The sequence below is a fragment of the Anguilla anguilla genome, chromosome 16 (genome assembly GCF_013347855.1).
Source record: "Anguilla anguilla isolate fAngAng1 chromosome 16, fAngAng1.pri, whole genome shotgun sequence".
NCBI lineage: Eukaryota > Metazoa > Chordata > Actinopteri > Anguilliformes > Anguillidae > Anguilla > Anguilla anguilla.
The window spans coordinates 88,668-101,322 of NC_049216.1; the positions used below are offsets into that span (position 1 = coordinate 88,668).

Genomic DNA, 12,655 nt, shown 5'->3' on the forward strand with positions numbered 1-12,655 from the left:
TGGTGTTATTGGCTGGAGAGGAGAGGTGAGCCTGGTGTTATTGGCTGGAGAGGAGAGGTGAGCCCGGTGTTATTGGCTGGAGAGGAGAGCCTGGTGTTATTGGCTGGAGAGGTAAGCCCGGTGTTAATGGCTGGAGAGCAGAGGTGAGCCCGGTGTTATTGGCTGGAGAGGTGAGCTCGGTGTTATTGGCTGGAGAGGAGAGGTGAACCCAGTGTTATTGGCTGGAGAGGAGAGCCTGGTGTTATTGGCTGGAGAGGTGAGCCCAGTGGTATTGGCTGTAGAGCAGAGGTGAGCCTGGTATTATTGGCTGGAGAGGTGAGCCCGGTGTTTTTGGCTGGAGAGGAGAGGTGAGCCTGGTGTTATTGGCTGGAGAGGTGAGCCCGGTGTTATTGGCTGGAGAGGAGAGGTGAGCCTGGTGTTATTGGCTGGAGAGGAGAGGTGAGCCCGGTGTTATTGGCTGGAGAGGAGAGCCTGGTGTTATTGGCTGGAGAGGTAAGCCCGGTGTTAATGGCTGGAGAGCAGAGGTGAGCCTGGTGTTATTGGCTGGAGAGGTAAGCCTGGTGTTATTGGCTAGAGAGTTGAGCCTGGTGTTATTGGCTGGAGAGTAGAGGTGAGCCTGGTCTTACTGGCATGGAGAGGAGAGGTGAGCCCGGTGTTATTGGCTGGAGAGGAGAGGTGAGCCTGCTGTTATTGGCTGGAGAGGTGAGCCTGGTGTTATTGGCTGGAGAGGTGAGCCCGGTGTTATTGGCTGGAGAGGAGAGGTGAGCCCGGTGTTATTGGCTGTAGAGGTGAGCCCGCTGTTATTGGCTGGAGAGGAGAGGTGAGCCCGGTGTTATTGGCATGGAGAGGAGAGCCTGGTGTTATTGGCTGGAGAGGAGAGGTGAGCCTGGTGTTATTGGCTGGAGAGGAGAGCCTGGTGTTATTGGCTGGAGAGGTAAGCCCGGTGTTAATGGCTGGAGAGCAGAGGTGAGCCCGGTGTTAATGGCTGGAGAGGAGAGGTGAGCCTGGTGTTAATGGCTGGAGAGCAGAGGTGAGCCCGGTGTTATTGGCTGGAGAGGTGAGCCTGGTATTATTGGCTGGAGAGGAGAGGTGAGCCCGGCGTTATTGGCTGGAGAGGAGAGCCTGGTGTTATTGGCTGGAGAGGTGAGCCTGGTGTTAATGGCTGGAGAGCAGAGGTGAGCCCGGTGTTATTGGCTGGAGAGGTGAGCCTGGTATTATTGGCTGGAGAGGAGAGGTGAGCCCGGCGTTATTGGCTGGAGAGGAGAGCCTGGTGTTATTGGCTGGAGAGGTAAGCCCGGTGTTAATGGCTGGAGAGCAGAGGTGAGCCCAGTGTTATTGGCTGGAGAGGAGAGCCTGGTGTAATTGGCTGGTCAGGTGAGCCCGGTGGTATTGGCTCGATAGGTGAGCCCGGTGTTATTGGCTGGAGAGCAGAGGTGAGCCCAGTGTTATTGGCTGGAGAGGTGAGCTCGGTGTTATTGGCTGGAGAGGTAGTGAGCCTTTTGTAACTTTCTACTCACTCAAGGTCGAGAGGACCCTGGTAATTCACCATGACACAACAGTTGGACCATATTTGGTTTACAGTGCCTGCCAGGGTTAGAGGAATTGGTGAATCCCAGATGTAGTACTCTTTTACCCTCCTAATTGCCCGTTCAACCAGAATACGGAGTCTGGCAATGGTTCTCTCCATTTCCTCTCTGCTGAACTGACTCTTGTGCTTACATGATGAAGCCTTGCTGATATATCTTAAGTAGACTTGTCGCGATGCCCGTCAATACATTTTGTAATTACAATTAACAACTAAACTAAACATGCTTCTACGGTTTCAACATTGAATATCCAAATATGTGCTTGCTAACAAGCTAGCTGGCTAACGTAGCTACGTTAAACGTAATTTGCTAATCATAACATAAAATATAGCTAGCTAACTGTTTTCATGACATTCTTGAGTAACAAATACCACATGACTGAAACTGCATTAGTTCTCAATGAATGATAAAAAACAAAGGAGTTGGTAGTGACTGTATGTGAGGAGAAACGTTTAATATCGAGTGTAATCTCATTCACAAAGCAGTAGCTAACTAGCTAGCTATCATAATGAGTTAGTTTAAGTTAGTTTGCAACATTATAACACATTCATTCTACTTAGCAAGCTTTTACAGTCTGATTTTCCACACAACTACAGCTATTTGTACACACCAACTATATACCGTATAAAAACAATCATCAACCCATCAAAGCTAGCTAGCTTGCTAACGTTATCGTGGCACTCAACCGGGAGGACGGCAGTCGTAGTCGTGATCCGTGGTTGCAATTGTGGCATCACTAAGCTCTGCTTCATCTTCCATCTCCTCTCCAAAGCCAGCAACACCTCTTCTCCTCGATGTGGCTGACTCTCGATTTTTAGTTTTACCCCAGTTGTTCCAAGAAAATCTCTAAGGGACTGACTGCACAGTAAGGTACTTGCGGCTAGACTCAATATGAACATGCATGTCACTCTCTTCAAAGTGCAGTCCACACGTAAGTGCTGTACCTCCTAACGGTGAAATCTTCTCCCTCATCTCTGCTAATCGCATGAATCCATTTCTTTTTTTGGAGTACATCGGTTGGAAAGCTGTTGAAATGACAAATAAGGCAGTTTTTTCTTTGAATTGGTACTGTGTTCCTGTCTGCGTTTTCCCTGTTGGGCCGCCAGATGGCGGCACTTCTGTTTTGTGTCCTGCTCCCCCTGTGTTAATTGTATGATTGTTTTCAATTGTCCTATTATTGGTTGCGGCTTGTCTCGTTTTCCCTTCCCTCTCTGTGGCCTGATTGTTCATGGTGCCCTCCTGTGTCTCCTCAGTGTCTGTTCTATTTAAGTTTCCCCCTCCCTTGACTCAGGTGCTGGATCCTTGTGGTTATGTCTGATTGTTCGTTTGTAAGCCACGTGTTCTTGCCTATGCCTTGGTGTTCTGATGTTTTGGATTTTTGCATTTTTTGTTCCTGCGTTGAAGTTTTCCTTGTTTGTTTAAGGTCGCCCTGCGAGGCTTTCTGTTCCCTTGTGTTCCCCCTTTCAAGTAAAGTCTTTTTTGTTCTTCCATTTTGGAGTTTTTGTATTGTTTGACCTCTGCGTTTGGGTCCAACCCCCCCACGCATCCTAACAGGTACACAGAGGAACGCTACAAAACTGGTTGCTCTTCGTCGCTGCCATTGTTTTTGGTGGCGGTTAAGCTAACCGGAAATGAGAGACCCCTACATCCGGTTTACATACCCGGAAATGTGAAATAGGCCTATAGTGAAAATGCCAATGCAATCAATACAATGCCACCGAATTTATGTGTGATGTGATACATGAGATATCTGTGAATAGGAAGGATTCAATAGCTAAACATTTCCACATGTATCATGATTAGGGATTATGCATTTAAAGGAGGTATTATAACCGGCTTAAGCTCATACGACGCAGATCGATAATTACATTACGTAATTTAAATTAATAGGGAATAAAGTACACGCTAGTGACAGCAAGCTCTATTTCTCTCTCATTTTTTGGATCAGTAGCTAGCTAGCTAGGGAAATAAATAGATTGGTAGCAAGCAAGAGATAGCTAGCATCGTACAACTAAATACATGCACAGAATTTATATACTCCTGTGTGTGACAGGGGAATGACTGGGTGTAGGCTATTCACAATAGTCTAGTTAGCTGTCCTTCTCACGAACTAGCACAATTCACAGGAGTAAAACACATATTGTGTATTCATGTACTCCTGTGTGTGACAGACAGGACTTACTGAGTGTAGCTATACATATTCAGAATGGTCTAACTACCCCTCGCTAGCCAATATACATACAGAAGTAAATAAATACATTTTCTAAGTATTTATTATGTGTGTGGTAGAAGAATAACGGAGTGTAGGCTAGATGTATTCGCAATAGTCTGAAAGCTAACATATTTATATTTAACCCCTTTGCACAAGCCCCCTAGTGGTCTGCATGCCAGAGTGCCTAGATTGCTCAACTCAGACATCCATTGCACCTGCAACCAACATTGTCACATTGGTTGTTCATTTAACAAGCACTATTTCATCATCGCTATGTAAGTATTACTGCTCAAAATATTTCCTTGATATGCATTATTTTTAAAATTGAGTGCCTTTGAATAGATTAGTGGTATTGTATAATGAAGATATTTCATACTGTAACGTAAGCATTCATTGATAGTTCAGTCAGAAGTTCAGCAGTGTTTGTGTTTCATGCACCGGATATGATGTGAAAGCTGGAACATCGCCAAAACCTGGTGGACAAATGAATATTGTTGTAATCCCCATACAAGAAAACATTACATACTGTAGACTTAGACGAGAGTTAATGATTACACATTAATTACACACTGAAATTTTGGATATGTTTTTGGACCACTAAACCTTTTTGATAAATGTGGAGACACTGGGTTACACTGCTTACTTTTTACTTCATAAATCTTTAGTAGTTCTGCTTATCCACACTTACATTTTACATACTTTTGGTCAAGGAGTTTTTGATCCAGGACATATAGTTTAGTTTAACCTGTGTTATATGGGATCTCTCATTATTTCATTACAAACTAAACCCTAACTAATCCTAACACGTCTCTGTCACAGATCCTTTAGCTAGGACTGCACCACAGGGCCTGTCTCTCATATATCCTATAGCTAGGGCTGCATCATAGAGCATCTTTCTCACAGCTCCTTTAGCTAAAATGGCCTCTCTCTCTCACAGCCCCTTTAGTTAAGGCTCCAGAACCACAGAGTCTCTCTCACAGCCCCTTTAGTTAAGGCTATAGAACCACAGAGTCTCTCTCACAGCCCCTTTAGTTAAGGCTGCAGAACCACAGGGCCGGAATGTCCGGAAGGTCCGCGTGGACCCCTATGCGGACGTCTGCGTGCAGCCCAAAATTTGTAGCGGACAGTACACATAGCAAGCGCGACGGCTGCGCATGCTCCAAATAACAAATTTTAATGGATGCTTGTTTTGAAGAGAGTTGTGCAAGGAGATCCACCATTACCCACATTTATATTGTCTATCTGGGCATTCATAAAAATATTCTTATTCCGTTAATCGTATTCCGTCACAGGCAACATGATAAACCCAACAATACCCCTAAGATATGCCAATACAGCAGTGAAAACGCTGCTGACTGAATAACGAAATAAACGATAAAAAATGATACCATGTCATTCTACAGTCAATATCTGGGACTAAATATTGAATAAATATACAACCTTCCCATTGGTTTTACGTGTAGAGATGTCCCTTTTGAGACTGACGGTCATATATTGTCTTGGACAATCCGTTTGTGAAATACACACACATTTGTGATACCTGGGTACCTTCAAAAATAGCTGTGCGTAATACCACACCTGTTATTTACGGCGTTGTCGCCCTTTTTAGTACGGTCTGGCTTGATTGGCAATTCATTTATTCAGTAGGTGAGAGTATAAGCTTTTTAACGATGTATAGCATGTCTAATTTTGCTTTTGGAATAGTGTTTTATCGGTCAGCGTAACCGAAAATTTTCTTATCATTGCATTCACTTACGCATTCACTCTGTGGTAATGGAGCTGGAATGGAGTGTAGATCGGGAAATGCGCATGCGTGGAAAGCCAGACCGACTCGGACCCTCAATTTTAGCATGAATGGAACCGGGTGCGCGTCTGTGCGACCGGTACAAGTCTGCAGCTGTCCGCGGACACAGAAAGTATGAAGCAGCCTTAAGGCTGTACCACAGGGCCTCTCTCTCACAGCCCTTTCAGCTAAGGCTTCTCCAAAGGGCCTCTATCACAGGTACTATAGCTAAAACTGCTTCACCACAGGGCATCTCTCTCACAGCTCCTTTTGCTAAGCCTTCTGCACCACAGGGTCTTTCTCTCACTGCTCCATTATCTAAGCCTGCACCACAGGGCCTCTCTCTCACTGCTCCATTATCTAAGGCTGTACCACAGGGCCTCTCTCTCATAGCTCCCTTTGCTAAGCCTGCATCACAGGGCCTCTCTCACAGCTCCTTTTGCTAAGCCTTTTGCACCACAGGGTCTTTCTCTCACTGCTCCATTTTCTAAGGCTACACCACAGGGCCTCTCTCTCACTGCTCCATTTTCTAAGGCTACACCACAGGGTCTTTCTCTCACTGCTCCATTTTCTAGGGCTACACCACAGGGCCTCTCTCTCACTGCTCCATTATCTAAGGCTTCACCACAGCTCTTTTTGCTAAGCCTGCACCACAGGGTCTCCCTCTCACAGCTCCTTTTGCTAAGCCTGCATCACAGGGCCTTTCTCTCACTATTCTTTTTTCTAAGCCTTCTGCACCACAGGGCCTCTCTCTCACTGCTCCATTATCTAAGGCTACACCACAGTGCCTTTATCTCACTGCTTCTTTTTCTAAGCCTGCACCACTGGGCCTCTCTCTCACTGATAACTGTGTTTTTCATGCAGGTTGCAGTTTTATTTTATTTGGTTTGGAAATGGTATAGTTTTTCATTTTTCTTTAGTGAGAGAAACATGTACATGTTCAATTAAAAGTCCTCGAAGATTCTATTTTGTTTACCTGTTACTTATCTTATTTATGAGTTTGTCAGTGGAATTGTTTTTTATATACATTTTTTTGTATTTTTATTTTCATGTTCTTCACAGCTCACCACACTTAATTAAATTATGTTATTTATGTTTTTTGTGGTTTTTACAATCAGTTTATTTCATTTCTTTAAAGACATGAATTGCACTCTTGTAAAAGTTTTCTTATCCAGCTCATGTCTCTCTGATTTGGCAGTGAAATACTTTTCCCATCAAAATTTTCATCAAGAACTCTTAATGGCCAGAGGCAGTGTGAGTTTAATGCAAATAAAATACTGAAATGGCTGCACTCTTTCAAGACTTGCCACATTGTTAATTTGTAAGAAGAGACATACACATGTACCTAGGATTTGCTTCAGAATTTGTATAATGCCAAGTAGCCTTGTAGGTGCTGTGGCAGGCTCACGGGTGTGGGGTTTCCACGTCACCGATTCAATAACTAAACACGCACACGAAACAGAACTAGAGTGCAATTGGGGGATTTATTAGGGAAAGGGGAACAAGGAGGGAAAAGGGGAAATTCAGTAACCAATTCACAGTCCACAATCCGTTCTCTTTGTCCTTTCTCCGTATTCCAGGGGTAATCCAAAAAATCAGGTCCTCAGACAAAACAGTTCGGTACACAGCGGGGTTTGTCAAACAGTCCAGGTCACAACAGGTAATCACACAGATATTTAGCTTTCTCTCACTCTCCGCAACACGTGTTTCCCTCACGGTACTTTGCACTGTTTGTGCAACCCGCTTCCCCTTTTATCCCCCTGCACTTAATGGCTTAATGAAGCCCAGGCTTGCCTCGTTGGGGCAGGAAGTCCATATAAGGCTCGGGGGTGGAGCCAGCGGGCTGCTACATATCTGCCCTCAATTACCACTCCCCTCACCTCTCCCTGCCATCTGCCACAGGTGCCTTATTGGGGCATTAATTATTTTTGAAAAGACCGTGGGACAGTCCGCCCGCCATCCACATTTTTTGACAGATAGAAAGACAGAGAGAGTGCAACGAAGGTAACAGACTACAGCTGAGCAAATGCCATGGGGGGGATGGAAGCCTATGGGGCAAAATGATGAAATAAGTATTAAGAGGACTAGTCTGCACAGTTTTTCCAAAATTTGTGCTGGTACTGTATATGCAAGCTACATGGATTAACTGCATTAGTAATCTCCTCCCAGACTAATTTAACATCATTTAGTAGTGCTCAAAGCAATCAATAAACAACAAGTCTGGACGGAGTGTAGCACAGTGGGTAAGGAACTGGGCTTGTAACCGAAAGGTCGCAGGTTCGATTCCCGGGTAGGGCACTACCGTTGTACCCTTGAGCAAGGTACTTAACCGAAATTGCTTCAGTATATATCCAGCTGTATAAAATGGATACAATGTAAAAGTTGTGTAAGTCGCTCTGGATAAGAGCGTCTGCTAAATGCCTGTAATGTAAGTCATGTTATTGTTTTGGCTGAAGGGTACATGGTTAGGTAGCCTAAAATAAAGTTCATATGTGGGTGCTATTCCCAGAGAAAAAATAATAACCAGAGAGATGCAATGCATGCAATTTATGCAAGCAAATAGTCTGTCAGTTTAAGCAAGTCATGTCATTGTATTCCTCTTGTTTATGAGATTCGTTGGAACCCAGTTTTTTTTAAAAAGTGAGAGCGCAACTCTGCACCTCCCGCAAAAGAATGTCTTGTGCGAAACATCTGATTAGTACATGCTTATCCTCGTTTTCCATTGCAGTGGTACTGTAGACTACAAAAATTGTCAGTACACCCTGCACAAAGCACACGGCTTTTAAATGGTGAGAAAAGAGGTTATTTCATTGGCTGTTAATAAGTCCAGCCTCCTATGGTATATTAGGCCTAATCCAGGCCATTTTCCACCTGGGCCACGTGCTTTGAGCTGTGCGCTCCTCGCCTCTGGTCACAAAAATGCCAACATTCGGTAGCCACAGCCAGTGCACCCTCATGTTTCGGCATTGACTGTGTCTATGCACCATGTGACATTTGATTCTGTAAAATAGAGTCAGTAGCGTTATAGGAAATATAACAGATTTAAGGAATGCGGGCTGGCCAGCCACATCATTGAACAGGTAGTTACCCAAATTGTGCATGGTCTGTATTTTACCTACACCTGCCTACGGTCTATAGCATTACTGTTATTTTGCTTGCTTGCTTGCACTTACAGTATGTATGCATATGCAGCCCACCGCCTGCTAGTGCTCCTTCCCTGGACGTACGGTATGACTGAGACTCAGCTGTCCTATGGACTGTGTTACACATCTTGCCATTATTGTTGCATTATAGGTGGTAGAGCCACTTTGTGTAATGTGAGTGTCACATAGACCAGGAAAGACAGTATAATAACTGTGTTACGAGTGCATCCCACATGTTTGAACCTGACAGGGTATTGGAATGTGGTAGACTCTCAGGATGATGTCATTGACTCTGAGCCTGGGTGGATTAGAGAAGAGGAACTCAGAGTGTATTGGTAGTCCTCCTTATCCACACATAAAGTGCTATCTGATCAAAGATGGACACTTTTTTGTCAGTGGCCCAGAAAGAAGTAATGGATTGTTGTGCCTGGATTCAGGTGACGCAGAAATGCCTGAAAAGGGAAAAAGTTTTGCCTTTTTGTTTCAGCAAATGAAACAGAATGACAAATTCATTTTTGTGATTGCTGATCTTATCCAGCTGTTGCTGTGTATAAAAATAATTTTCAGCTGAATATAAAAACAATTTTTTATTGAATTCAGACAACAATTGGTCTATTGTGAAACATGTAGGCGGAAGAAACGGAGTAGCCAATGTCCAGCTGTGCCTGAGACTTCCAACATTACATTACATTACATTACATTACAGGCATTTAGCAGACGCTCTTATCCAGAGCGACGCACACAACTTTTTACATAGCACTTTACATTGTATCCATTTATACAGCTGGACATATACTGAAGCAATGCAGGTTAAGTACCTTGCTCAAGGGTACAACGGCAGTGTCCTTACCCGGGAATCGAACCTGCGACCTTTCGGTTACAAGCGCAGTTCCTTACCCACTGTGCCACACTCCGTCCTAACATCCCAACATATTGGTGTTTTCTGGCTGTTCTCTGTGCCAAACATCCAAACATCAAAAACACATCTCCCCTGGTATCTTTTAGTTGTTGATAAAAAAAACAATCAGCAGCAAGATTGTACAGCTTCCATGTGATGTGTTTTTGTCAATCACGTGGAAGCTACAAGGCATGATTGACTGTCTTATCAACACCCAATAGCTATCAGTGATGCTTTTTCCCCAGAAGCATTTTCAGTGGCCTGTATGTCACCCAGTCCTAGTTAATGTATGAACCCCACTACTGATTTGGGAGAATGTAGGGCGAATTGAGTTGCTTGTTGGTTTGCAATTTTCATTTCCATTACCCATTCCGCACTGAATTCCCTTATAATTTTTCCTGTTACGGTCTGATCTAGACCGGGTCGTAACATGGTGCCTAAACAGTGGCTACTTTCTTTAAAGTAAATTCATGAGCAAAAAAGGAATTAGAGAATGTATTTTTTATCTTGAAAACAAAAAAAAAGAGTGCTGTAAGTTTGTGCAAAATAATTGGTTATTTCTTTTTCTTCAATTCTACAGTTGTATAATATTATAGGATTTAAATTACAATATTTTTATCATTTATAATATTTTTTTATTATAATTATAATTTTCATTATTTTACAAAGCATTGAGGTGCCAGGTTCCGCCTCAGAGGGTGGTTGCCTCAGCGGGAGTTCATCTGTAAATAAATGATAAAAATCAAACCATTGTAGTGACCTTTTATTTTGGGGGATTTCAATTAGGCAATGTTTGGTCTATACTGAAAAAGCAAATGTTTAAATTTTGAATGCAAACTAAGCACTTAAGTAACACTTTTTAAGCACATGGACATGTTGAAGGAGAGAACACTTATTCAGAGGTGTCACTAGGGGGGTGTGGACCGCACCGGGTGACACCATCATAGGGGGGTGACACCAAAATGACTGGCAATAAATTTTTTGTGCAGTGTTTTGTGCAGCGACTGGTTTACTCCGATGCAGTTTACTGCCGGTTGATTTAATTAGCGGTATTAATGTGACAAGAAGCGCTTTGTCATTTGAATGCATAACACGCAATTCCTTGCATCCACTCCCACCAGCATTTTTTTTTTTGCCTCAGATTTGACATAAAACAATTTTGTTTACTTCATCAGTTGTGCGCCGTTCTCCGGATACAGCGTACACTGAACGAGCAATCGATAGAAGCCATATACCAGTCATCGCTCAACCTGAAAACCATACTAACTACTTTAATCGAAAGGGGTGGCATTCTGTTATCTTGCAAGCAGTTGTGGACCACAGATTTTGGTAAGGACAGATATACTCTGATATGCCTAATGAGAAAAACATTGTAGTAACTCGCACTCGCTCTCCAAATGTGTACTTCAAGTGAAAATGTTCAATGTTTTTTTTCTGTAGTTTCACAAACATCAACATAGGATGGCCCGGAAGTGTCTACAACTCCAGGGTTCTTCAGAAACGTGAGTTATTTTTCTTTTACATTCACTATGTACACGGGTCAATGACGTGATATACAAATACAGTATGGATCATTGATATTGACATGAAATTATATAACTGAAAACCTTAATCTGGATTTGCATAGTCGTGCCATGCTCACATATTTCTCTTCAGTATGAGAGCTGTAATTATATGTTTTCTGATATGTTCATGACCTCAGAGCACAGAGGAGATCACAGGCACACAAGTGTCCATCATGCTGCTGGGGGATCCAGCTTACCCACTTCGGTCATGGCTGATGAAGGGTTACCCTGACACTGGGAATCTGACCGAAGACCAGCATTACTTCAACCAGAGATTAAGCGGGGCTAGAATGTCAGTGGAGCGTGCATTTGGTCGATTAAAGGGTCGATGGAGTTGCCTGGCAAAACGTCTCGATGTAGACATATCATTGGTCCCTACAATCATCTCTGCATGCTGCACTCTGCATAATATATGTGAAAAACACAAGGAGCCATACAGTGAGGATCCCAATGCAGCTGGACCTCCTGACATACCAGCAGAGGCCGTTGACCCGTTGGGTGTTGTAGACACCCAACCATTAAGAATCAGGGAGGCACTGACCCATAATTTGCTGAACAGCACTGAACTATGGTGGCACAAGTAATCGTATATAGGCTACTGTAGGTTAAAAATGTAATGACGTTAGCAAACGTAAATGCCAATTCATAGTTTTATATTTGAAGCATTTAATTTAGACACAGTATATAGGACTTTTGCTGAGTACAGCAACGTTACTCACTTTTTTTTGCATTGTGGTGTACAGTGAACTGAAAGTGCCTTAATTGTATAATAATAAAGTCAAGTCCACATTCTTCATGCTGATTATTTATTTATTTAAAATGTATTCAATGACTTGAATGGAATAGATCTTGAACCCATGATGAATACAAAAAAAACAACAACTGAAAAGCAACACAAGAAGCACGACAAACACAACACTAGGGTGCATGCTTTGTGCCTGCAGTGTCCTGGGTTTGATTCAAGACTGTTGTAAAAATTTCTGACAAGAAGACTAGGCTAATGTGGTAAACTGAATTCATGGAGTTCATCAATTGGACAGAAATGCGTAGAAAAAGAGATTTTATTAATTGAGTTTATTGGTGGACATTTAAAAGAGAATTCATGAAAAAATGCATTGCAGTTAAAATAGAAATATCTATAAATAGTACTTACCTGTTGGAGGGATTAAAAAGTCCTGTAAAAGGTTGAAAGAGGTTTAGAACGTCTAAAGACTATTTACCTACTGAAACAGTCCATTCATCAATAGTTGATTTGTTTAGTTTTGGACATGACACTTTAGTGATTAGTTATGCCTGCAGACGGCCAGATGGGGGAACTGTCGCTACGTTGCTTCATTCTCGGTAACAATGCCAGAGAGTGAACATCGTAGCCAGGTTTCTTTATTGATTTCCCCCCTTTTCAGGTATGGAAATGTCACAAAGCATTGTGTAAACATTTAAATACGTTTACATATATATTGTACATATG

The 12,655-nt window shown here is 42.9% G+C and overlaps 1 long non-coding RNA gene across 1 annotated transcript; it reads left to right on the plus strand.

The window, feature by feature from the left end:
- Positions 1-10,801: 10,801 nt before the first annotated feature.
- LOC118215036 lies at positions 10,802-11,699 on the plus strand. The gene is made up of 3 exons (XR_004762757.1): positions 10,802-10,951; positions 11,063-11,124; positions 11,325-11,699. It is a non-coding gene; the product is annotated as an uncharacterized LOC118215036 (long non-coding RNA).
- Positions 11,700-12,655: the final 956 nt, after the last annotated feature.